The following is a 27,940-nucleotide window of genomic DNA, read 5'->3' on the forward strand; positions in this document are numbered from 1 at the left end:
CTCCCACCCTGTCCGAAAAGACCTGTAAATAACGACTTGTGTTTGAAAAACAAAACAAAACAAAAAACCCAAAACCGAAAAACCGGGTCGGTGTTAGATTTCAGATACATGGGAAGAGGTAAAACCCTTGATCAACACCACTATCTGAAGGTCTTTTCCCCCTTAAACCGGGGACTCGTATACCTCCTTGTCGCTGAGCTCAGAGGAGATGCCAGGCATCCGCGCACGCTTAAGTTTTCTCCGCTGCCGAGCCCCGCGTGCAGACCCGCTCGAGCTGCATATCCCCTGGTGTCCACTAGAGGTCACTGGCCCCTCGCAGCTCGCGGCGCGGCCGGCCGCCCCCGGCTCCTTAAGCTCAAATTAGCCGCGCGTTAATTAACACCCGAGTCCATCAAGGCGCGTTCTTCGGTACAGTACTCCGGCAGGGCTTATATAGGCAACCCAAACCCAGCCAAAGCAAACCTCCCCAAACCCAACACTTCCAGCATGTCCAAAATGGGAGACAGGCGCCTGAGTAACCCGGGGCAAGGTATAGTGCCATCACGCTTTAACTTTTGTTCTGTGGGGCTTGCTAAATTGCTGTGAAGATACGTTCTCTGCTAGCGCAAGTTCGGCGGGGCCCGGCTCTGCGCTCCAGCTTTCGGAGGCTGGGCAGCGCGCGTTCTGGCCCCTTTAGCACACTGGTCCCCCGGGCGGATTTTTCCAACTCGGTAGCCACGGGGGAGAGGGGCCCAGGTCCACACCGTCCTAGGCGCACACATATATAAAAGAATATTTATTTGGAGTGCGGAGTACATAAAAATGCCCAGATGGCTTTGAAATGGTTAGAGCAAAGGAATAGGAACGACGCCGTTTCTCATGCCTATGGATGTGATCTGGGGGAAGGGGTGGGGTGGGTGGTTGAGAAGGACACTAGGAAATCAAATCGACCCTGGTGATTTTAACCCGCGAGGAAGGCGGTGCCTGCCAATGGCCAGGGAAGGTCCTTACCTCTTGCTAAGGGTGCGTGGGTTTTTTTGTTGGTGGTGGTTTGTTTTGTTTTGCTTTAAAGATACACACAGAGCTTGACGTCTAGCTTTTTTTTTTTTTTTTTTCCTTTCCCAATTAAAGCCCTCAAAATATTTTCCTCTAGGGACTGAGGAGATTGAGTCATGTCTTCAGGGCCTCAACTAAATCCCAGAGAATTGCATGCAACCGAGCCCAGGTTTATTCCAATAGCGCTGTCCAAAGTGTATGATATTTGTAAACCTCCACGACAAGTTCCTTTGATACGGTGTTCTGGTGGGTGTGGAAGGGTCACCTGAGGAGCTCATAATTCTTTTGGAGGAAAATCTTGGGAATATAAATATGGATTTTGATAGAGCAGTTCACGCGGTCGGAGGTCTTTTGCCTTAACGCGGGAGTAGAAGGTTTGGGGAGGACTGTGGGTATCCTAGCAGTTTGGGGGACGGACCTTTTTTCACAGTCATTGGTGCAGACCCCAAAGATCTGGACAGTCAGGTCTTTGGGAGAGCGAAATTCAGTGCGTTAGCCACGGTTTATCCAAACTGCCTAGCTACAGGCAAAAAATACCTGACGTGCCCTCATTGTGCATCGGGCTTCTTTTGGGTTGCTGTAATAATGGCCGATTAATAAAGCCACTGCTACGCCCTCAGTGGGAAGGGGTATACCGTCACGCCACGCTGTAGGTACCTCCAAGGTCAGCATCAATAGCATCCAGGAGGTGGGTGCAGGCCCGTTAGTGAGGGCTCCTGGAGGGCCCGCAGCAGGTGAGTAGCCCGCCCTTAATACGGTTAGAGGGGGCGCCCTAAGAAGCCCACTCTAGCCTGGAGCTGCGAGGGACATCCGATGTCCCTTGAGAGGACTCTGGAACCGAGAAACCGCGGCTTTGATTTTTATGTACGCGAGGTGATGGGGAGTCACCCTTGAAGTCTTCCCTCCGGGACACAGTGCCCACTCTCCCCCCTCCCCCCCGCACACCGAGGCGCCGCCCTCCAGCCCCAAATTCGTTCCTCTTCCCCTTGGCCTTTGGCCCGGCGCTGCCAAGCCAACGTTTCAGGCCTGATCCTCCGCCAGAACCCGATCCAGCTCAGCACCCACACAGGTGTCAGCTTGAGCTGACATTATGTAATGGATTTGGCAGCCGGGGCTCTTACCAAACGGAATTAAGGAGGGTGGGGTTTTCTCTTTTCTTTTCCTTTTTCTTTTGACTACATCTGGTGTCAGGTGGACTTGATCCGTGGCAGCAGGTGTTTTTTGCAGGAAAAGACCAAGCGCAATGGCGGCCCTGGTCAAAGCACTCCCAGAGAAGGGCCAGAGGCAGGCCTGGGGGCCCTGTGCCCAGCCTCCAGCCCCCCTTCCAGAGCCGCTCACCTGAGGTGGTCCTCCGCAGCCTCCGCGGGGGCTGGCTGAAGTCCCCGCGCGAGGGGCGTGCGGGAGCTTGCCTCTGCTCTCTCTGTTTTCTGGTCAAGCCCCTCTGGTAAAAACTGTGGGCTTCCAACCTATGACTCTTTGCCTTTTATTAGCTTACAGATCCCCCTGCGAAAGTGGCTGAGTGTAAGGACGGAATATCAGGGGATTCTAAGTAAAATACCCTCGCAGGTGACAGGGAGCCCCGCCTTCATGTCGGTAGTTTCACCTGAAAGCCAATTCGGCGGGAGCAGGTCTCTAAAAACCAAAGCCAGCCAGTTCGGGATTCTTGATAAGGACTCCTGCTCAATAGAATTTTGAAAACATTTTACCAGTTTTGGTACGCTGTAGAAAGGGATTGCATACAATGAATGACAGACTCCATTTTGCTAGACAGAAACGAAAGAAAATTTAGGAAAGGTGGCATCTCCCTCTCCAAACCTTCAGTTTACTTGTGGACCTCAAATAGTTGTCTTCAATTAATTTAACGCCAAGGACTGGTTTGAACTATAAAAAAGCCTTCAGAAGGGTTTGCCCCTTAAAGAGCCAAATGCTAGATTTGGGGTATTGGGCTTCACCAGGAATAATAAAATAGCAAATATTGTTTAAGTGACCAGCTCCAAGGTTAAATCTGAATCTCCGTGTTCAGTACCAAAAGGACTAATTCATATCATTAAAGATGATGTGAAGGTTAAAAGCAAAGGCTGGGAGAGTTATGACAGTAACTGTGAAGACAGTGGCCAGGGGCTGGGTGTCCAAATGGTTATTTACAGGAGTTTTGGGCAAATATCCCAACTCCTTAACTTGGACTCATGAATTCAACTGAACACTCACAAAGACTTGCATTCCAAGCACACAAATAAAAATCTTTCTCTCTCCCTAGTGTAGCTCTCATATACAGAGGTCAAGCTGCCAGGTAAAGCTGGCCAACCCTTTACAGTGATATTTACCAGACCCCGGAGGTCCCATGGCCTCTGTGTTAATTGTAGCATAACCTCAGCAATGACTACCTATAAATGAGATTTTTAGAAAATCTTGTGAAAATAAGCAGGGAGAAGAGTAATATCTGTAGGGAAATTTTTAGAACAAAGTTTAACCTGGCTCCATTAAACATGCCATGGTCAAAAATATTTAGTAGAGAATTCTTGCTTTCCTTGGTGCTGCAGAAGCCACTGATTGTTACCACAAAAGCTGTTAGCAAAAAGAATCAGGAAACAGCACCCCCACCCCCACTCTTTTTTTGAAACGCACAGGAGTTTCTTCACGAGTTCTCCTTGCTGGATCTCATCTGCAAGCTGAAGATCCTGTAGTGATCTGGGAAGGGACCAGCCCTGACACGCAGCCGTCTGTTCCTGGGAGGAACTTGGAGATACAACTATGATCTCATACCAAAAGGACAAAATGATTTTGCCCAGAATCAGGCTGTGTTTTCAAGTTACCTTTCGGGTCTAATCACATGGTAGTTAGAAAACTGATAAACATACAGCCAACTCATCAGTGTGGTCACGAGTGAACCAGTTTCCATTTGGGGTTTTCCTTGAGTCCTCATAAAGGGTCCCAAACCTTTGAAAGGGGCAGGCCTTATATCGTTGGGCCATCGGTGGCTATTGGGTGTTAAATTCAGGCATTTGGGGGCATTTTGCTAGTAAGTAAGATGAAATCTTCAAGGTCGTCAGAAAAGATTTAGTAGGGAAAAAAGAAAAGTAATTTATAAAGTCAACTGTTTAAAATATAAAGAAGAAAACTTTTACACAAGGTTAAGCCTTATTTAAGCATAACCAAAATTTCCTGTCATCTTCTACCTAACAGATAATCCATTACTTTCTTTTACATTAATTGTTCCGTATCTCAGAGCTGTACTTTGTCGAACCCGCTCCCCCCTCCTCCAGAGACCCTAATCCTGAGGCTTCAGGATTAGAAGCAAACAGTGGCTAATAATTTCAAAGAAAGAAGCAAATTCCCCAAAATTGTCTTCAACAAGCAGAGCACTTTAATTATTAAGCAATTGTTAAATAATGCAAAAATGAGTTCTTTCTCCATCATACCATTGTACTACAGCCTGAACATTGCCCTTATACAAATACCCACTTCTAAATGCACGGCTGATCCACGGAGAGTGTACTCTCATCCTCAGAAACCAAGCTCCAAACCGCGTCGGTGCGCGACAGCTGGGGTGCTGATGTATGCGGTGTTCGCTGGCAGCATAGCGACCCACTTGTGCAGGCTGGGCTGGGGTCTGAGTACTTCCTACTTCCTCTCCTATCACCGCTCTGCAAAAGAATTTTAAAAACTCAGACTGCACACCGGCTCCTTTTGCTGAGGGGAAATATTTTCATTCGCTTACAAAGAACAGTTTTTCAAGAGCGACTTCGTTTGCTCTACTTTCTTTCAAAACTATGGTGGGAACAAACTAGCAACATTTTATCATCCTTATTCTGGAACAAGATTTGGCAGGTAAATGGGTTCTAAAACACGCCAAATGTCGAGCAGTTTAACATTCAGAGATTTTTGTATGCTGCAGATAGATCTATAGCAATAATAATCCCTTAACTAACTATACAAATGCATTGTTCACCCAACCATCCAGTGGTCTCACTGCAGTGGGAGAAGAAGGGTGGTTACCGTGACATCATTGCTATTATTTAAATTAAACTGCTATGGTAGAATATAATTGTTAATAAAAGCCTTCTTTTCCCCGCCCTTCAATGTTTCCCCTCCCCCTCTGGCATTTTATGACGTGCCATCCACGATAAATATAAGCAGAATTATGTCGATCCTGGTAGCCTGTTCTGTAACTGTAATGTCGCGTCTACAGGACTGCAAAGAAATGCGGCGGATAATTACGTTCTTTAAAGAATACTTTGAGAAAATACACTTTTATATTAGTTTAGGGTGCTGATGTTCAAACTTTTCTCTTTATAAATGTGTATGTGTATATACAGAGAATTCTATAAACGCTTGTGCACACCCTCTATAGTATTCCTGTGTTTGTACATTAAAGGCTGCCATGTAATCATTCCATTGGGCGGGCTTAATGCATTTAACAGAACTAATGGGTCGCCTGTGCCGAGAAGCATGCTCCTCTTTTTTAATCCCGTCACGTAATAAAACGGTTTTGTACCAGTCTGAGACTTCCACCTCTACCCATTATAGATGCTCTTGTCTCAGAAAACCCTTTCAACAACTTTTGGTTCCTGACTATTGCTAAAACGTCCCCCTTCTTTCTACGCAATTTTCCTTTATTTTTAAAGCCTATTTTCGTGTTTAATAATAATAACAGACAATCCTTGCTGTATGAGAAACTCGGTTGAAATGATCCTGTGAGCTCCAGCTTTGGTCCTTGCTGCTGAATCTCAAATACTGCATATGATCGGACTTGGTCGTGGGCTCCAAGCTGCAGGAGACCGAAGCTACTTTTTCGTGCCGGGATTTCACCTTCTTTCTAGCCTGGAGTGTGTGCGCGCGCTACACACTCACTCACTCACACACACACACACCCCTCTCCGTGTGGTGGAGAGGGTGCCCCAAATGTGAACAGAGACGCGGGACTGAGGCTGAGCCTGGGCGGTGGGGAAGCAGCCGGTGCGAGCGTCGCCCGCACCAGGGGCTATGGCTAAGGTGGGCGCCGGAGACTGGGTGAGGACGCGCGGGGACTGCGCGGGCTTCCAGCTCTTGTCTGAGACGCAGGCGAAGATGGCTAGGTGCCCGGCAATGCAATCAAAGTTCCGTGGAGCTTGGAATCCCTGGATAGCCACCCCTGTCCGGGCGGAGGAGAGCCCTCCACAGTCCGAGCTTAAGCGTGGAGCGGCCTCTGGCGCTCAGTCGGCTTGGGTAGAAGCCTGAGAAGGGGGTCCCGCGGCGCTTTTGTACTGCCCCGCCTTGGCCAGCCCGATCTGACGCACCGGCTCCCCCGGGACGCTGGGGGCGTCGCACTGCAGCTGGGTGGGGAGCAATTTATTCCTCGCCGTCCCATCCCAGCCCATCTTCGGTTACTCCACCCTACCCCTCCCATCCCTCCACCTCCTCCTCCTCTTCCTCCTCCTCCTCTACCTAAGCCTTCACTACCTCTGATTCTCCTCCTCCTCTTCGCCCTCCTTCCTATTTCTCTCTCCCCTCTCCTCCCTCCCGCCTCCCTTCCCTCTCCCCCTCCCTTTCTCTTCTGAATAAGCAAGCTTTTGCTTCTAAAAGTCACAAGTAATCCTCGTGTGTGACAGAGAGAGAGAGAGAGAGAGAGACACGAGCCTGCCGAGAGGAGCTGCAGGCAGGAGGGGAATCTGGCACAACGGCTGGGAGAGGAAACTTGACGCTTCTGGGCCACCATTTGCCAGGGCCTCGCTCGAGGTAAGTACTCTGGGGACAGCGGAGTTCAATTCGTGACAGGGTCCAGCAATCGCCCGTACCCCAGGCCCAAGAGACGGGTACCATTACCTGGGGCTACTCAAATAATGATGAAAATGGGGGTGGGGTGAGAGCGGGCGGGGGGTGGGGTGGGGGCGGCGGGCAGGGTTCCAGCCCGAGGGCGGGGGCCGAGAGGATTCTGTGCGCCTCGAGGCTGAACCCCGGGTTCTTGCCCTGGGGCACCCTGTGCGTCCAGGGTTCCAAGCGACGACGAGACGCTGCCAGCTATCCGATTTCCCTCTCTGTGCTGCGCGTTCCCACAGCTCCCCTCTTTTACACATTCGCGTGCAAATGAGATCCTGCTCTGTCATGAAGGGACAATCTGCGCCTCGTTCAAATCTCGGAAAAGGAAAGTTTGGCAAGGCGGGGGCTGCACAGCTCTGCGGTTCCCTGGAACCTAAATTGGGAATCAGAGATTTGCGCAAGAAATTGATAGTTTTCATTTTCTTTTCCTGTTTAAAAAAAAAAATTACCTTTAACGAAAAATTGTATGTATTCAAAAGATTATTGGATTACTATGTCTGATCAGGTGTTGATTACCTACCAATAAGCGTTTTAAACACACGCACATCCTCGCGCGCACACATACAGACACACCAGGGGCTATGTGGTCGGGAAGGCCATCATAAGTAACCAAGAATTCAGAGTCGCGAGGGCTGTTAAACGTGTAAAGATTGTGTACGTGTCCTCCATGTGTGCAGAGAGCAGAGGGAGGGGGCAGAGGGAGCACGCGTTGGCTCGGCGTTTTCTCTGTGCCTGTGTGTTTCGTGTGTTGTCAGCTGGCTTTGGTTTCTAAGCGCTGAACGCTGCCAGGGGCGGGGGCCGGCATCCACCATCCACCTCGGCACCCTAGTGGCGAAACAGGACTCATTTGTTTGGTGCAGAGCGGTGACGACCTAGAAGAGACTAAAGTGTGGTTAGGTCGGCCCCCTGCCATCCATTACACCTGCGGCAGATGGCTCAAGTGGTAGAATGGTTTTGTTTGCGGGGATGAAGGAGGGAGGAGGGGGAGGCTAGAGCCTCGCCCCACTCCAAGGAAGTACCATAAAGAACCAAAGACATGAAAGAAGCCATATTCGTACCATCAAAAGCAATAATGTTACCGCGGTCCATGCGTGAACCTGGGACATGTTACTGACCTTGGCGCCTGACCCCAATTGATGACATGGCAGAATTTTAGGACCAATATATTTTCAGATGAATTTTTGATGCAGCACCTACTTCTTCACACACACACACACACACACACACACACACACACACACACACCACCTGTCTCCCACTAGATGCACACAGGTGTCCTTGGAGCTCTACTCCCTGGAGCCAAACATCATTGAGCCCCTGCGGATTTCACCGTAGCTGAAAGGGAGGCCACTCCAGAGGCAGGGAGCCTCTCCTTTCTCCCCAAATGATTTTTGCAATCAGCCTGCCAGCTACAACACATAAGCGTCCCCTCCCCAGATAACCAACTAGCTGGGATTTAGCTTCTAGATTTCTAATGTATCCATCTCTTTTTCACATACAGTGATGTGCCTTTCTGAGCAATGTTCTCATCCTTGCATCCCTTTCTTCCTTCATGCTCCTCAACAAGCAGGAAAGGAAGTGCACACACACACACACACACACACACACACACACATCCTCCCTAGGCGAGCCCTGAGGAGGGCAGGTGTGACAAAGGAACATAGATACAGTCTAATGATAGCTTAGCCTGTCTTCATTCCTTAATTTTCTTGCTAAGAAAGAGGAGTTAAAAGAGAAATATAAGGAAGACCTGAATAGAATGAAAAGCCTCGTCTCCACCTTTAGTTCACACACAGATCACTGTAACAACCATGGAGATACATATCTCCATATATATAGAATATAAAATTTATACTTACATGTAATATATATTACATATAATATAATAGTATGTAGATATTCATGTTGTGGAATAAGAAACAATTTCACTGGCCTAATTTTCTGTTCTCGATATAATTAGGGTTTAATATGCTAATGCTTTGATTGTGATTAGGTATACAGAGAATTTCCACCATTTTGACACTTCAGTCCTATTTTTCTATTTTCCTTAATGATAAGTCAATGATTTTTAGATTCAATAAAACTGAAGTATATCAAGCAACAATGAGAACTCATTCTAGCTAAGATTTTCAAGTCAGAAATAAAGCTGCATTCTAGAAACCTAATTCTTCCCAAGAAAGGGAAAACATTTCAACCCCTACATTTTTCAAGATGCGTTCAATACCCAGAGCCACCTCTGAAGTGGATTTGGTTGATGGGTGCTTGTCGTGTGCCCAGTGTAATTTAATTTTTCTGTGATCATTTTCTTTTCCTATGAAGGTTTCCATTTTAGGAGAAGAAAGTTGACTTTGATATGTGCAGTGGGGTGCAGAATTCCTTGAGAGAAATGCCATTAGGATATAGTTCTATTTTATTCATTATTAGTAATATAGGTTTGTTCATACATTATACAAACTGCTAAGGGCCTGCTCTGGGATGTGAATTCATATGTTTTCAGAACACATTCAGATACATTTGCAGAATAAAAAATAATAAGAAGAAAATATTGCAAACAGTTGAGGAGTGGCCTTCTTGAGCATTTTAGAGAGTTTTTCAAATAAAAAAGAGGAAGAGACTGAATCTAAAACTCTTCACATTAGAGGCACTAAGACATTCCAATCTTATTTAAATAAATCAGAATTAGTAAAACTTGGCAATTGTAGAGAATGCAGACAAAAATCTAGCCCTAACAAGACTCCTTTCCCCCTTTTCTTCAAAACACTTTACTATTTTAAAATTTTTAACTTTATTCAACTTCATTTATTTATTTATTTTTAAAGTAGGCTCCACACCCAATATGGGTGTGAGATCCTGAACTTAGGATCCTGAGATCAAGAGTCACAGGCACTACAACTGAGCCAGTCAGGCACCCCTCAAAACACTTTAGACCCTAGTTTCAACGAGTATCTAAAGCTAAGTAAAATAATTTTCAGGATAAACTCAAACTTTCTATGGAAGTTTTTTTTAATTCTGCAATTTTAATGAGCGATATTTTAAATAGAAAATTTCTAGGATTCCTATTAGTTCAAATACCCCAGTCTCTCTAGGAAAAGAAATATATTTTTTAATACTTAGGTGAGTTAATACCGGAATCACACTAAATCATGTTTCTCAGGCCCAGGTGAGACTCAGAACCAAAGGCAGGAAACAGGAGGTATCTAAGAGAGAAGAGGCTAAGATCCCTTTTTCCTCCACCCTCTGCTGCGACTACCTCCTTTTCATATGAAAAGACCATTTGCCTGAACAGAAAACACTGATAAGAGAAAGTAAATCTGCAATACGTGAATTGGTTTCTTCCCATCCTCATACTTACTAGGTTTTCCTCAGTCCCCGCCATCGCTTGGCATCCTATCCCATCCTTCCCAATCAAAGCCAACAATCGAAGCATTTACATTTATTTATATGTAGCGAGATCTATATATACCCTTAGGTCTCGAAAATATCTCCACCACCCCAAATTTGCTTTTACTTCCGCCGTCATTAAGAAGATCGTAATTCTTAAAGAAAAACCACCCAATCTCCATCCCCGGGAGCGGTGAGGGTGCTCTCAAGGTGCGAGAGGCTGGCGAGGAGGAAGGCTCGGCGGGTCTGCGTGCCGGGAGCCAGCCACGGACTGCGAGTCTGTGTCCTTGACTCGCACATTTCCCCTCTTAAGGGAGGAAAATGAACTCTCTTAGGTTCCTAATTTGCAAAGATACCATCTTTAGTCAGCACTGAAATCGGGGTGGTGGAGAAGAGGCCTGGGTCATGAACCCGAAGAGGTCAGGGCTCCAACCTCTGCCCGTAGTCAACTGCACTGCGGGTCCCTTCGGTATCCAGAAGAAAGAACCTCAGCGGGGTGGAGCCTGTGTGCCCGCATGAGTGTTCAGTCCCATCCTACAATCCCCTTGAGTCTCTAGAAGCTCAGGCTTTGCCTTCCCGGAGGCAGGCGAGGCCTAGAGGGGCAGGCCGAGCCTTGGGTGCAGATTCTTAATGGCTTCCGAAATCCAACGCCGCCGGGCACCTCCAGCCCAGGGCCGCCCCGACGGCCCCGATGCCGTGCCCACGCGGCCAGTAGGTGTCGCTATTCCCCTGCTGGCCGGAGCCAGGAGCCCCGCGCTGGCCCCCCAGCGCCACTCAGCCTTCCGCGCCAGGCAGGTTCACAAACCCACCAGAGCTCCCGAGAGAGGGCCGCTACCCATCTGGGACTGTCCCCTCTCTCACCTGGCCACGATCGTAGCGACAATGGCCGGCCTAAGGGAGCCCCTTGGGGGAGAGAAGGAAGAGAGGGGTCTGTTGGGGCGAACGCGGGGCCCCGACGGAAGCGGCTCAAAGCCACAAACTCTCCCTCCTTTCTCTTCTCTTCACGTGCGGTGGGCAGCGACCGGGCACAGGGAGTATCCTGGTAAAATCCCGAACTGGGGGATTCAACCGGGGCTCCAACCCCGGCTCCACGGTGGCTTTAAAAATGAGGCTGAAATCCCAGCTTCGAGGGAGCTAGCCACACAAAGAGTGGATTGGTTTCAACTTCTTGCCTCCAAACAATTAGGGAAAGAAGGAAACCTGGGCCTGGCCACTTGCGTGAGCTACATACCATCTTGTGCACACGTCTGCACGCAGAAATGCCGGGTAATCGCGACCGCCCCTCTCCCCTGGCTCAGGAAGAAGTCAGTATTTGGATGTGGTTGGCTTCTCCCAAAGCATTGCTTGCCAAATATCATCCCCTTTCGGAAACCTAGCAGTTAGCACGTCTTTGGAATCTGTATTGAAATTCTAGGTATTGAGAATTCTGCGCCCTTCTCTGGAGTCCTGCGGCTCCCTGCCTTCGGCCTCGGTGTGCCGCGTAAGAGATTATTAATCAGAAGCGTTCTTTTTGTGTGTCTCAAAAGGAGGAGGTTTGGCTTATGAATACTGAGAGGGATATTTACAATGGGTGCATCCAGTAGGTAACTGGAGATTTTATTATGATTCTGATTGTTTTATACAGGGAAATCACTGTTCTGATTTGAAGATAGGGAGGGGGGACCGCACTGAAAACGCTAAATTCAGAACTTCGAGTTACTGAGTTAGGATGCAAAGTGGAACTGGCTTTGTATTTAAACTAACGTTTAAAAGCCAAAATCTTCATCTAAAACGTGGGGATATTCTGCAGTAAAAATTTTTTTAAACCCCACATTTGATCTATATTTTTGGTAAACATGATCAGTTGGTGAAGAAGAAAAATGTATCAATCAAATATCAAAGGGAATGAAAGAAAAATTCTTACTTAAAGTCCAAAATATTTCAAAACACGTCTTGTTCCTGACTCTGGGCCTTGGTCTCACTGTTTTGGGCAAATGCCTGAATATTTAAGGCAAGCCTTTATTTTTACCTTGAGATGGCCAACATCATCTTTAAATGTCATGCCTTTTGTTATGTTTCACAAAATTGGCGACTTTATGTTAAATCCTATATCCGTTATACAATTCTAAATAATTATTTCTGATTGAGACAGCAAATTAATCATTCATTGATGTGGGAGGGGGGAGAAACACGTGTCTAATTGGAGGTTGTGAAGTTCAGTGAGGTGATATTTTTAGCTTGGAAAGTCCAAAATCAGATATTTGGGTCTCTCTCTCCCCCTCCCGTCTTTTCCCCATTGCCTCCCTATTTTACCCTTTTCCACCCAAACCTTTGGGCTCCCCTCTCTGCTCTCTCCCCATTTCCTCAGTCTCTGTCTTCCTTTCCCTTGTGGCGCCACCCCCCCCCCCACACACACACCGCAGTGCCTTTCCTCTTTCCTTTCCCATCTCTTCTCCGCCCCCCCCATTCTGCTCCCCTTCCTCTGTGCATGTGTGTATCTCTCTCTCGTTCTCCACCTCTCCCCTCCATTTATTGTCTGATCCTATCAGTCAAGTTAATATAAAAGTAGCAAGTGGGAGGCCCAGAACCTCTCTCCCGCGCACCCAGGACACTTTGGGGAGGTGTCGGTAGCTGCCAGGTTACCGGCTGGAGTGGTGGCCCTTGATGCAGGGCACGCATCTTGTTGAGGAGTTGGGGTCTGCCCGGGGTTGCGGGGCTTATTCAAATGCCGCCCGCTGCTGCTGTGATTCGCAGGGACTCGGCCTCCATATGGTAATGCGGGGCGGAGTGGGGGGAGGCGCAGAGGGTAGAGGAGGGGAGGATGGGGGTGAGGGCGGGGTGGGAGGGGGCTCCGGCACCGCGCGCTCGGCTGCCGGGCTGGGACAGAGCACCCGGACCCGCCGCGGCGGCGGCAGCGGTGCTACCCACCCTCCGCCACAACACCCACTGAACCAGCGAGCCACCGAGCCACCGGCCCCCGGGGTAAGCCACAGCGCGCACACGGCAGTGACGGTGATGGTTGAGATGCTTCAGGTTACTACCATGAGCCAATAAGGGAGATTAGAAACAGAAAAGGAGATTACTGAGAGATCAGAGATAAGAGGTGTACCTCTCTGTGTCCCTTGTCACACAGCGCGCGCGCGCACGCACACACACGTCTGTACACACATGCATGCACAGACATCCGTACATGCACACATTCCTTGCTAGTACCATCTAAATGTACGCACCGCTACTCTACGCCCTGAATGGTGGCGGGTGTGTTTGTCCTGATCCCTGCATAAAGGCAGGCAGGTATGTTCGAGAGTCTAGGCAGGAACAAACCGCCACGCACGATTGAATTGCAGCCAAACTCGAAGAGACATTTAACCTGCCGAATTGTTTCGCTCAGCCAGGTGCCCCCCAGAAACCGGCAATTCTGCAGCCAGTTGTGAAATCCTGCAACTATTCATAAAATGTGCTGAAAATGTACTTTAGGAAAGGTAATCTTGCTATGTATGGCAAGGTAAGGGCAAACGTAAAGGATGAGTGTGTTTCCGTTTTTTAATGTTTTACGTGTAGCCATCTGACCACTTTTTATTGGGTGACATATCATATGAGCACTTTGGTGTAGGCTTGGGAAAACTACAGCCAGAGGTAGGGCTGGAAATGCCATAAGAATTAAGGGTGCTGAAAATGGATGCTGGATAGTCCAGCATGAAAGATGGCATACAGCTGTAGGTTTAAAATGGGAGAAAATACATGTGAATATTTATACATGAAAGGCATTGGGGAGGGGTGAATCTTGCCCTGAGTATCTGTGCAGGTAAGTCATTCATAAGAAAACTAATTACCTGTGCATGTACTTGGACTTGTTTAATTGAATAAGCTGCATGTGTGCATACTTGCTGTTCTTTGTGGCTATGCAATTATGGATTCAGTCTTTTAAAAATGATAGCTTTGGGGGAATTTTAAAACTGGACTTCATACATATATATTTTCCAAAAGCCATTGTGTTGAATAGATGTATTGCCAAAGGAAAATCTGACCCTATAAACAAGATTACCATAGCTTGATATCTAACTCAAGGCCTATACAGTTTAGAGTAAATCAACTGGCTTAATATAGTCAACTGTTTTATTTGTTTTCATTTCAAAGTCAGGAATTAAGGATGCTTTTCAATCGAGATAATGTGCCTGTTTCCAGTCACATAACGTAAAAATGAAACTCAGTAAATTTTGAGTGCAGCAGATAAGGTACAACATAGAACATGGTTGAAAATGTCTTCCTTGCAGAAGGCTGTCCGTTGCTGTGTCTACACATTTTAAAATAGATTTTTTGGGGGGGGGATAAGAAATGCTATAAGGCAATAGGAAGCGAATGCCGCAACCCTCAGTTAATCAGCACAAAAATTCTTTAGAAATCTTTGGAGTCACTTCCCTTTATACATACATTATCTCAAATGCGCTGGCCCGAACTGTGTTTTTGCTAATATGAAGTTAATTAGATAATCAAACTTTGAGCCTTGAGTGATGGACATTACAGCTAACCAAGGGGGTATGTCAGGGGGGAAAAAAGTGTCTTTTCTTTTATGATCAAACCAAGAGGTTATACAGCTGGCATTACATACATGACAGATGTGCATATTTGGAGCCTTAAATACACAGAAGCAGGGAAGCAACTGTGCATATTATCTAGCAAGAGACAGCAGCAGACACTTGCCAAAAAATACAGACAGAAAGGGACAAGAGAGACAGACATAACAAGATAGCAAAAAAAGGAAGGAGGAAAATCAATAAAACGATACAACCTGAACTTTTCGCGAATTAAAAAAATGCAAATATATCTTTACATATGCATCAGTATTAAAAATAATACACGCTGGAACCAACAGGAGCGGGAGCAGGAGGAGGAGGAGGAGGAGGAGGAGGAGGAGGAGGAGGAGGAGAGAGGTGGAGGAGGAGGAAAGGAGGAGGAGGAGGAGAAAAGAATGGAGGCGCCGCGGAGCCCTGATTATGCATGGGCTGGAGCTGCCTCCTCTAACCTGTTCTTCTCCCAGCCGGGCAGCCGGCGGTCCTCAGCCGCCCACAGAAGAGGAGCCGAAACAACCGTTCCCGAAGGCTACAGCGTTTATTTTTCTCTTTTGGGGGTTTTGGCGGTTGTTTCAGGGGCTCGCCAACTGGCCCCTTTAATTAAAAGCTTCAATAAAAGGCGATCGCGCCAGGAATGCACCGGCTCCTCTCCGCGCAGGATTTGCATATTTTTTTAATGCCCTAATTTCCTTGATGTATGTAAATGTAGCCGGACGTAGAGGGAGACAGGGAGCTGACGTCAATGGACGTGACCTCGCAGCTAAACCTTGAACGTGAAGCCGGGATGGGGGAAAACGCGGAGCGGCAGCCGGCGGAGCCCGCTAGCGCGGTCGGCGGCACCGGCAGCGGCCAAAACCAGGTGGAAGAGGCCAGGGGGCCCCGTACCGACCCCGGGGGAGGACAAACCGCCGTCTTCTTTCGCCACCGCCTGGCTTTCAGCCTCGCCAGCCTTCCGGCCGTACACACAACCTCTTGTCCTGCGCCTCCTGCGCCACCAAATACACGTTCTTTTGCTTCCCCCAGAAAAACAAAACACTCAAAAACAACAAACCAAAATCAACAGAGAGCAAACCAAATCAGATCCCCAAATGCTTTACACCAGGGCTCGGGTAGCTATCAAGAGAGACGACTCTGACAATGGAACATGATTTTTTGTTTGTTTGTTTGTTTGTTTGGCTTCTCTCTACAAGAAGAGGGGGAGACCGCAGACAACAGCAAATCATTCCTAAAACACGATAAGCTACACGTGTTTCCAGTAGGGAGAGGTAAATCGCCCAGCCGACTGGTGGGAGCTTCTCGTTTTGGTACCTGTTTACCTGTGCACTCATTAAGCCCGTCGGCTTCATTAACTGCCATGCTATTAACCTGTGTTATAACGTGACGAGGTGTCGTGTGTGTGTGTGTGTGTGTGTGTGTGTGTGTGTGTGTGTGATGGAGATGCTGCGAGCGAGATGAGAGCGAGATCGGTGTTTCTCCAAGGCCACCTCTGGGACTTATCTTCAGGGCCATCTAGGCCAGAGCTCCTGGGCTGGAGTTCGAGTTTCACCCATTTGGGAAGGCGGGGTATGTCTATCAGGGAAGGCTCTCTCTGAACAGCCAGGCCCTTCCTCTTACACTGTGTGGGAGGAGGTCTTTTGAGGTGTGAGCCATTCCTTGGTCGCAGCCCGGGGCGCTGCCTTGCGGATTCAGCCTGGTATGTTTTTATCTCGGAGCTCAGCAGCCTCAGCGAGGAGGTAGCGACTCTCGGCTACGCGGCAGGGAGGCCTTCAGACTATTCCCCACCCCCGCCCCCCACCCAGCCCCGCGCGCCGGCGTGTGCGTGCCTGCGCACCGGGCGGGAGCCGCTGGCACCTCCCAATGCACAGCCGCCCCCGCTTCTGCCCGCCACCCACTCCTAGGTAGCTAAGAAATGATCCTCGGCCTCTTCTGGGCCCGGGCCATGCGGAGACCCGGGCGGAGGGCCGAGCCGCGGGCTGCCAAGGAAGGGGCGCCGGAGGCCGCGGTGTTGGCTTCCCGGTCCTGCCCTTGGCCGCCAAGGCTGCGGTTTCTTCGTTCCACCTCGCAACCCTAGCTTTGTTTTCCTGACATGCTCGTGGCCACCGGGCCCCACGCTTGCGAGGGGAGTGTGTGCGTGTGCGCGGGGGACGGGCGCGCGCGCGGGCGGGGGCCCTCCCGCCAAGGACACGCATGGCTGTCTGTCCTCCCGCTGCACTTGGCGGGAAAGCTGGGGGCCGCCGGCGGGACTGAGCGCCCGCGGCTCTCATTACTACCTCCCCGCTCCCCCCGGGCCGCATTTACATATGGGCCCCTCGCCTGAATTTTTATAGCCCCCGTACCGCCCCCCGGTCGCACGCGCGCAGGCTCGGAACAAGCGCCCGCGCGCGCAGACACCCGCGCCCAGGTTGCGGCCGGCTTGGAGCGCGAGCAGGCCCAGGGGTGCAAGCCGCCCTCGGCGAGACGGATTCTTGCACCCTCCCTCTCGCGCCTACACCCCTGACAGCCTCCCGGCTCCTGTTCCAGGAAGCCCACTTTCCCTCCAGGCCCCCACCCTTCTCCCCCTGCACACTCCCACCCACACCCTCCCACATCTCTCTGCCTCTTTGCCTGGAAAACACACACACACACACACACACACACACACACACACGCACACTCACACGCTTTTCTTCCCTCCTCAAATAAAAAACCCTATAGGGCGTCCCTGGTACGTTTTGAATAGCTCTGGAGTTTAAAGTATAAAAATCCTTATAACGTATTGCTTGTCTTTAGCCAAACACATTTGACGACCACAACAAAAAGAGGAGGAGGAATAAGGAAGGGGACTTGAACCAAAAGACCTTTCTTTAAAAAAAAAAAAAAAAAAAAAAGTCTGCAAGTCAAAAGGTCATTCTCCAAGTTTGTAAATAAAATTGCAAAGGGAGTTCTTAAAGGAAAAGAGGAGAGGAGGAAGGTAGAAAAGATCCACAAGTTACATAAAATGGTGCACTGGAAAAACAAGACAGGCCTATTCTTTAAAAAAAAAAAAAAAAAGGAAAAGGAAGAACGAGAGAGAGAGAGTCTAAAGAAATCAAGAGAAAAAAAAAAACTGAAGGAAAAGAGAAAAAGAGGGAAGAGAAAATAGAAGGTAGAAAAGGCAAGAGAAGTTTCCAAAGAAATGTGTTCTTTACATCCTACAATAGGAAAATGTAGCCATTGCCTTCCTTCAGACGAGACATTTCTAATTTGTTCCGTCTGTCAGGAGGGGACTATGAGAGGTTTGGGTGCAAATTCATTATCTCTGGCAACGCAGAACGTAGTGTGGGGACTGAAAAAGACCGTGGCAATGGATGAACAATAGGGCTTCAGTTCATCAGTAACAAAAGCAGTGGGGAAATTGGTTGAGTTTCAGAGCACGTCCTCCTCGGCAGAGGGGGCTGGACTAGACCTTGGACAGCCCCCCCAAAAACTTGCCAAGCCTCGCACACACCACTTCACTCTCCACTCCGAGGCTCAGGGAGCAAGTGCCTGGCGTGGGGGGGAAAAGTTGGCTTTTTTCCTCTTTCGTCTTTTGCGCCCTTCTCTCTCTCTCCCCAGAAGGGAAGATCCGTTTAAACTATTTTAGACGCAATCAAGCAAGAATCACCGTGTGGAATTGAGCGGCAGTTTTAAATGTGCTGTGGAGAGGAATGATCTGAAAAAAAATTTTTTCTTTTTTTGAGACACTGAAAGGAGCCTGTTTGTGTACTACGGCCGCCCTGTGACTCTGGATCTTGTCTTCTGGCCGGCGCCTCGATTCCTGCCCAGCTGGATTTGGGGGGCAACACTGCCTAGCGCAGGGAGGAGAGCAAGTGAGTATCGTGGCGGCCCGCAGGCGGCAACCCGGTCGGCGGCACCCGGCCAGCAGTGATCGCTGCAAACCCCGCGCCCGCGCTCCTCACCTCGTCCCCGAGCCGGTGACCGCAGAGCCCCGCTGCGGGCCGCTCCGAGGGCCAGTCCGGGGCTTTGCTACAGCTAATTGATTGTGAGTCTCGGATGCTAAACCTGTTGATCTCTGGAGTCGTCTGAGCCAGAACTGTTAATTATCCAGCGGTTTGACCCCCAGTTGCAGAGAGATGCCAGGAAAATTTAGCATTGAAAAGGGGAATTTTGTATGTAGTTTTGTGTTGTTTAGCGGGACTTTTTTCTTATAAACGAAAGGCTAAATACAATTGTATTTTGCATTCCTGGATTCAAGATTTGCTTTTTGAATGATTCTTTTAACCACCTCAAAGTTGCAATCATCTGGCAATGAAGTGAGGATCTGACTGGGTTCTGGTGGAAACTTAACGTACACTAGCTAACTAGATGTGGTGGATTTCCACCTCCCTTTTCTCTAGCCTTTTGGATTCTAGGAGGCAAGAGGCCGCTTTACAGGGTTATCCCAAGTTCAGATTCATCAAGATACAGCCATCGTGGTTAGTTATTGGGACTTGGAACATTTCAGCTTCAGATGCTTCTGTATCTGAGGGGAACCCGGTCTCTGCAGTTTGCTTGGAGCCCAGACCCCGCTGAGGGAGGCAAGATCTTCCTTCCGTGGCCTGGAATTGTCTGAGGGAACACCGGGAGGTGGGAACCCAAGCACTGTATTTGCATTAGTGTCTGCCGCGTTTTCTCTTGCAAATGTACCGGCGCTGCTTGAATGGGGGACTGTCTTGAGGGGTCAGGGCAGCATTGGTATTCATCAGAAGTTAGACCCGAGGCCCTGTCAAGTCACGGCCATGGCCCGGGGCTTTTTTGGGGCTGTGGCTGCGTTGGGCCCAGAATGGCAGGGTCGGATCCAGTTTCCTCCCTCTCCTGGTGCCCAGCTCTTCCCAGCACCCTCCTTCTCCACCTTGCCACCAGTAATTAGGGCGCTGTCTCGGAAACGGAGCTCCCATAGTCAGCATAATTGAACCAGCACAGTACTTTCATTTTGCAAAACCAGTAGCCCCACCCCACTACTCCAAAATAACAATAATCATTTAAAAAAATCATAAAAGAAAAGCAACCTATTTTCGGGAGAGTAAGACTTCTTGAATATCGAGTCATGGAGGAATGGGGGAAGGGAATTTAAAAATCCACCACTTTACAGCAATCAGGTTTTACATTATTCATTGATTTACTGAAGGAAATAGCCAATCAGGAGCCATAGATATGAATGCACATCTCACCGTGCTGTGGCCTTACAGTAAACTATTTGCATCTTTCTAATGGATTAGATATTCATCTAGGGATTCCCATTGTTTGAAAGGCCTAGAAATCCAGTTCCTTAAACATTTAGAAAATACGACTTTGTTCCAGTCTTGAAATTCTTACATGGAAGAACTCTCCCTTGTCTTTTGTATGGCAGGTTACAGTGTTCAATTCCCTACTGTTTCTTAAGGGTCCCTCTTCATTCCAAGCTAAAAATAAAAGAAAAGAAAAAAGAAAAAATTAATTTCCCAAACCCCTCCAGATTCTGCATATTTTGCATTCCCATTATCATGCATGTCTCCATTTAAATGCAAATTAGCATATTTAACCCTGTGGGTGCTGAAGCCCAGCATACATTGTACTGGGGCTTTCTGTAATCTCTTGGCATTTTAAAGGATCATGGTAATTGCAATACTTTAAAATGAAGCCAAATCTAAACATGATTATATAGATATATGTATATATTAAAACTGTGATCATTTGTTTTCTTGACTATTTTTCAGATGAGACTACAAAGAAGCATAAAATGAATAGACAATACAACCAACCAAAGGTAATTTAAAATTTTATATTTGGTAAAATCAAAATGATATACAAAGCCAAAATAGACTATCATTTGCTGGGTGGTAGGCCTCCTGTGTATTGCATATGGCCCAGTTCATCCAACAGATAGAATTCCAGAAAAATTTAAGTTTCCATATGTGCAGTTTTTTTCCCTGTGTGTAGCCTTTGTATACTATATATCAAGAATAATGCAAACATTACCTGTAAATGCCTATAAAAATGAATTTCAGGATACAGAAGACATAACAGGACACTTTTATTAGAAAGTAAGCCAGTCAAGTACCTTGCCTGAACTATACAAACTGCTGTAAATTAAATGGCTTTATGTAGAAAATGGTAGTCTTGACTGTATTAGTGAACTGTGGTTTACTTACATAAGAATCTACAAACTCAGTATTAAAAAGGGGTTTAGTGACAGGCCAATTCTTTATACACTCTGCAGTAGTCTGAATAGGACTCAGAGAGGTGTTCTAAATATATATGAGTGGCAAACCTGATTATTTGCATTTATGGACTAGCATAATTCTGATCCAAATATGTGGAAAATCATAACTTTCCACTTCCAACTTAAGCAGAGATTGTTTATTCCCAAGAAAACCAGGATGTTTCAATTCATGTTTCAGCCATCTGGAGACCTATAAAAAGATTAGAAAACAAGCATGACAATCACGTCCTAATCTACGAGCCATTAATGGGAATTTATTAGAGAATGAGCAAGCAAGCCATTTGAATTCAATATATACTTCAATATGCAGATTTCAGAAAGGGTATTCTGTATCTCAGAGAAATGGCTTTCTGAAAAACAAAAATATCTGATATAAAAACATGGAGGTGTTAATAGTTGCTCATAACAATATATGGCAGGCATTGCTAGGAATCAGCCCAATTGTTTCAACTGGCTCACATCCTAAGTGATAATAAAGTCCTTGAAGTGTGTATGATAAACCATGCCATGGACCTTGGCAATATTCAAAATAATCAGGTGTTCAGTGTTAAGCCTTGCTGTGTATCTTTTATTTGTCCATACCTTGAAAGGGGATGGAGGGGTAAAGTGTTTAATTGGCTATATGGCTAGTGAACAGACTACCCATAATCTTTATGTTGGCTATTTTCACTTTTGGGGGCTCTCACAATGAATCTACGGTATATGTGACATGTATGAGGGCCAGTCCTGGAGTCAGGTGATATGACTATGTGGCATTGCTTTAGAAGATACTATTCTATGACAGTATTTTCTGTAGCTTCTAATTGTAGAAGCACTTCAAATGTTCAGTGTCTTGGCTTTCATGATAGTCACTTAGGTTCTAAAAATGCATTTCATTGTTAAATGTGGGAATAGAGCCACATTAATGTGCAAATTCACACAAATATGGGGTGACACGCATACACAGACATACATGTATCACATCTCTTCACTTTCACCAACCCCCACCCAGATGTACATAAAGCAAAAAAATATTCTAAAAATATCTGGCATTTCTTAGGGTTTTGACTTAAAGAATTGAATTCATCTGATCATATGCTTGCTTTATGTAGTACATGCCAAATCACTAATGATTCTGCTTCTAGGTCTTGGAAAGCAAGGCCAAAATACTCTCAATCTTCCAATGCAGCAAAGCTCATAACGGTTTTGCATAATGTCCAAGTGGCATGTGCCTCAGTCATATGTTCAGTTCTGCCCATTAGTTTATGTTGTGACCTCGTAGTTATATGTAACCCAGTGCAGCCATTTCTGATCATACTTCTTATACCAAGATTTGATAAGAAAAGTAGATGAGTCTTTCCTAAACAATCAGAACACAAATGCTCACCCAAAAAAGTGAATAAAAAAATCTAAGGGAAAGTTGGCATCTGTGTTTCTAAATTGTATCTTTAATTGGTGTGATATTATTGTATGAACTGTAGATTGGGGGCTTTTCTTAGCAATTTTGGTTCTCTTGTCAGTCTTTTTTATAAGATTTACATATATGTGTTCTGTATGTAACTTGTTAAGCGTATTCACACTCATGTCTTATAAGAATAAATTACTGAATTAATGAAAGAGTATATATTAATTCTGAAAGTGTTTTCGTCATTGGGCAAAATAGTCCACCTAAAGAAATGAGAGTATTGTGATAAACTAGTGATGTGTGAAATGAATATGAAGATTTATGCCATTCACGTGTAGCGTATATTTTAAAGAATAACAACACCACCAAACATGACTCCCAATTTTGGGAAACAGTCCGTAAAGTTCACCCATGGTGAATATGCATCTTACGTGGACTGCACCTTAGCTGTTCTGTGGAGGGGCAGCTGGGGATTAGAACTGTACGTATCATAGATGCATTAGACATAGATCACCCAGTAATGAAGGAGAAGAAGAAAAGAGCTCTTCAAAGTGACATATTTACACTTTGAAAAGTCCTAAGAAAAGGAACGAGGCGAATTAATAAAATAAAACCCCCCCTAGATAGAAGAAAGGTGGGGGTGGGGAAGGGAAAGAAGGGGTAGAGTTATGCTCTTAACACTCAGGGTTTTGGTCTTTTCATGAAGTAAGGATACTTTTTTCACAATTTCATAAGGAAGACTAGTACGTTTTGTCCTTCTTTATGAAAACTGATTTTTGACATGATAAACAAAGGCTCAGCATTTTTATTACAGCAGAGTTGCGTACAACACTAGAAACTAATGCTGCAGTGTTTACCTGTGCTACCTTCGAAAGCACACACCCCATGCAGAGTCATTTTTTAAAAAATCAGGATGAAGTCAGCCTGCTTAGAGCATTCCGTTTGAACTTACAGAGCAAACCAAATACGCTGCCCTATCGCTATGGCACATAGATACAAAACATGCCTGAGCCGTGAAGCCATTAAAAACACAACACCAGAGCAAATTGTCAATGTAATCACACATCGACTCACTGCGTAATACAGATCTGATTCCCAGCCCCAGAAAGCAAGGCCCTGCTTTAAGCAATAGCAAAGTGCCCTCCATCTGTCTGCCTATGCAATCTGCCAGAGGAGAAATGCAGGCAAAGACGTTCCCCAGATCTGAAATGCTTTTATCTGTCCTTAGAGAGAGATTTCTTCCAGTCTTTGGATATTAGAGCGATCTACACTAGCACCGAGGAGGTAAAAGGCCGCGGGTTGCTTTTCCTGGAGCGGTCGGTAGTGCTCGCGGAAGAGATGTTGATTGAGAAAATAGGGCTTGTTGCAAGGCTGCCGCCGCCTCTGCCGCCGCAGCCGCTGCTTGGGCTGGAGGCGTGGGGCAGTTGGCTGATCACTGATGCATATCAATAACCGTGTACTTGAGATTTCTCATGACATCATCATTACCTTGGTCTCCCGCGGTCTCGAACCTTTGACCTTGCCGGGCTGGTCCACATTTTGGCAGTGAAAGCCCCTCCAATGATGGCCCTTTTCTCCTTCTTTCAGACCGGGGGCAGCAGCACGCCAGCAAGACGGCATCTTCTCCTCCCCAGCTTAGAAGCCCTGTGAAATCGAGGATCTTCCCCCTAAAACACACACGCACGAGATATGTGCAATCAAGCTGCCACCGCTTGGTAAAAAGCTCACGGTGCCTAACCCAAAAGGATCAGGAGCAGATCCTTGAATCAGCTGTCACCTCTTCTATAGAATGGGATGTTTTTTTTTCCTTCCTCCTTAACCTGCGCTGGAAATTCCCGTTGGCTTTGTACATCTCTATAGAGGGAGGCTAAAGAGTCTTGCGTGAGAATGAAGCAATTTACAATGCAAATAGAGGCCTGTGGAGGGACGGATGCTGCTGCTCACTCGTAACCGCTTGCTGCACCTTAATAGCTGGTTTTATTTTCTGATATTAATAGATGAATTGTTGGCTAACGCTGCCGGAGATTACTTGCTGGAAGGAAAAAAAAAGTTCGGAATAAACTTTGAAAGCAACAGATCTCGTTTGGATGTTTTAGCCGCACACACAAACAAAAACCAGGTCATATTTACATGCAAGAAGGAATCTTATGCACGACAAGTGTCCTGGAGGACTACTCTTCGGTGCTGCCAGAGAGATCGGGATCTGGAGTCTGGCCAGAGGAAGACAGAGGCGTGTGAGGGAAGCGAGTTGTTATCTTTGGTTATCTAGCTGTATGAGTGTATTGGTCTTCATAAAGCTAGATAACCGAAAGTAAAAACTCCTTCAAGATCGCCGGGGAGCATGTGAGCATGAAAGACTACAGCCAAGAGACAGTAAAAACCAGAAAGGTCAGGAATACTTATTGAATCTAACTTTGTTTTTGTTTTTGCTTTTGTTCTTTTTCCTTATGACTAAAGGTGGGATTAGAGGAAATTAAGTGACACACAGATGCCACAATATGAGGTGCCAGATACTTTGAGAGGGGTTGTTACAGATGCGAAGGAGAATTGTATGGTGCTAATAAGTAAAGATGCATGTGTAGTTTGTCCTACTTTAAGACAAAAGTTTATATGAGGGTGGTTGTTTTATGTTTGTTTTTTTTTTTTTCCTTAGAAAGCTGTTGTAGAGATGTCTGGTATCTAGTTTAAAAATGATTTCCTAATACATAGACATAGGCTATTTCCTTCTGAGGTTCCCCTCCCCTGAAAAATTTGAAGATTATGCTTGAGGACTGTATGTATTGGGGTTGTATATCAAATTATATTAAATTAGACTTTCAGAAAAGTTTATAATGGAAGGTTAATAATTTGTATCTCTGAGGACATACAGCTAGCAGAGAAAATGCAAAAAAAAAAAAAAAAAAGCAAAGGCTGATTTTTATTCTTCTATTCAAAATACAAGGACAGATGCTTCTCTGTTCCAAGAGGGTTTCCTTGAGGAAGCTACTGAAGCAGAAAGACATGATGGAGACGAGATCGCCTCCCCTCTTGTCAAAGTGTTAAAAAAATGTTCTGTCTTACTCTGCACCTAGCATTGGAAATGAAAGTGACATTTACGCCACAACCCACGTGTGCGCCTCCTCTCTTTTTGTTTAAGGATGATCAGGTCTATCCAGGAAACAGCTCTGGCATCCCAAACTGAAATAATTAGGACGTATATAGACCTGACAAAAATGGAAAGGGGGTGGGGAATCTGAGGGTCTGTCTTGCCTAATTGATTCCGATAAACGGAATGCAGGAGATGTGAACGGCAGGACGCTTCGATTCCCACGCTCGGGGGCAAGTGGTAAAGCGGGCCGGCAGCCTATGACAGACAGCCCTGTTGGGGGGTGGGGGTATGAAAAAAACATCAAGTGCACACACCATACTCATCTCCATCGCCTAAGAAAGTAGAGGCATTTCCCACCCACAGCCATCTGCAGCCTCCCAAATGGTAGCACCAACTGGTCTGTAGCTGCTGCATACTGTCTGTTTCTGTTAATTTTATAACCGCTGGTTCATTTGGCCATACTTAAGTTCAGCTTTCTTCTTTAGTTAAGATTTTCAGTATTTAAGGAAAGCTAGTGGAAAGCAGCTCTCCAAAAGTCCCATTTCTGCCTGCTTTCCACGTCAGATTCTCAATCTGTACTTTTGGCCTTGTGACCACCTTTTGGCTTTTGTTTTGGGTGGATTATATCTAGACAACACATACTCTATAATGGACATTATCATCACTTCATCAGGCTGTTTACCCTGTAACATGATATATCTAGGAACGTGGCCCAATTATGCTAGTAGACACCCACTAGAAGTAAAACTATAAAATCATCAGCCTACAGAAAGATAATTACAGTAGTAATATGATAAAAGGTTGTTTGGGTATGGTCCCAGTGAGATGCATCCTATACAGTTATTTTTATTGAATCTAAAAATGACTATACTTAGCGTGAACTTTGGGGCTTTGGAGATCCCCACTGCAATCTTTTCATAAAAGTTCTTACATTTTGCCACATGTCAAAGCAAACATTTGTGTAGGCATTAAACGTAAATACAAACATCGCAGTAAGAAAATGCCTAAAATGGCCTGTTCTCTTCCATGTGGCCTGGATTACTGACAATCTCAAATCCCAAATACAGAATTTTTCTTCAAAAGCATTACATTTTCCTTTGTAGCTTCAGCACCTTATAAGATTCCAGACTGGAGAACCCTGTAAACCCACTGTTAGTTTCAGTTAGAAACTCTGAGAGACTTTATTAACGTAAATTCTCATTATGGCTGCTGAACACGTGCCAAAGTTTTACTACTGTAGTGACCGTTGAGAAGACCCTTGTTTATTTACATTTGAAGCACTGTTTGTGCAAACAAGCTTTCATTGTTAAGTGCCTGTATTCCTTTCATTTACTTCATGTCCAGGGGTGCTATTTACCTAGAACCATTGTCTACTACAATTAACATTTACATTACAAAGTGTGTGGTTTTCTTTCTCAAGGAGGTTCAATTAAGGCAATAAGATGTTTGCTAGGGAAACCTATTGTTTACTGAAAGCACTCAATGGAGTCAAATTACTGAAGCTTTTGCTTACATCTTGGTCTTTTATGTAAATGTGTTAAATATAGCATCTAAGGAAAATAAACAATATTATAATTATGTGTTTGCCATTGTCATATCAAACTTGCTTTGTACCATACTAATGTTACATGACTTATCGATCAATAAAAATACATTTCAATGTTATTATTTTCATTTTATTTTTTGCTGTTCCACTATTCCTGCTGCAACATGTCCCAATTTTTCTTTTTTCTATTGCACATCAAACTTCTGACATTTTGTTTTATTTGTGTGTGTTGAAGAGAGGTACTGTATCTGAGCATGGGTCTGAAGGATGTCCAAGGTAATCTCTACAATGACCCTATAATAAGGTGATATTTCTTTGAAATCTGAAATATTCCAAAGGCATGTACATATAAGTCAAAAGAAGTGTAAATATCAGTTAAGTAGTTCTTTGAAAGCTAGTTTTAACATTGGCAGAAACCGGATCAAGTTTATTTAGCATACCACTGCATTGTAAAACAGTTGGAGTGAAGTTGCAGGTTGCGTGAGTATGCATGTTAACTAGTGGGAACCAAGCGCAGTCTTTGTGAAAAGGGAGCAGCAGATTGCTGTGCAAGGCCAATGTTAAAAAGGCAGCTGAATTTAACACCATCTGGAAGAAAAGATCCCTTCACGACTTTCTCACACCGTCAGACAAAACTAGTGTCTCTTGTTCCGAGCCCTTGTCTATGCAACCATACAATACTGAGTCATTATACTTTTGCTGAGAGAAAATTTGAGAACACAATATGGGTAACCAGTGAATGACCAAGTTTCATTGTGCCCGCTTAAGTCGATTGAAATCTACGTCTAGAGCTATGAATGGTAGTATTGTTTTCCTCACCAGGGCTGTACTAAATGTCAGCACAGTGTAAAGAAAAACTTGAAGTCTGCAAATAACTTACCAGATCTCAATTATAATATTTTCCCACACTAGAACTAATATCATTGCGAGGGGCTACATTGCAGAAAATACAAAAAGAAAC

General features: G+C 45.9%; 1 long non-coding RNA gene across 2 annotated transcripts; it reads left to right on the forward strand.

Annotated features, from left to right (window-relative positions):
* The first annotated feature begins 442 nt into the window (after window positions 1-442).
* Window positions 443-27,098, forward strand: LOC123938011. 2 transcript variants are annotated; one of them, XR_006817652.1, is made up of 5 exons: window positions 443-529; window positions 6,624-6,750; window positions 18,461-18,589; window positions 20,456-20,505; window positions 23,933-27,098. It is a non-coding gene; the product is annotated as an uncharacterized LOC123938011 (long non-coding RNA). The 2 variants fall into 2 exon arrangements; XR_006817651.1 differs by lacking the exon at window positions 443-529 and having other exon boundaries at window positions 6,535-6,750.
* The last annotated feature ends 842 nt before the right edge of the window (window positions 27,099-27,940 follow it).

The sequence above is a fragment of the Meles meles genome, chromosome 3, assembly GCF_922984935.1.
Source record: "Meles meles chromosome 3, mMelMel3.1 paternal haplotype, whole genome shotgun sequence".
NCBI lineage: Eukaryota > Metazoa > Chordata > Mammalia > Carnivora > Mustelidae > Meles > Meles meles.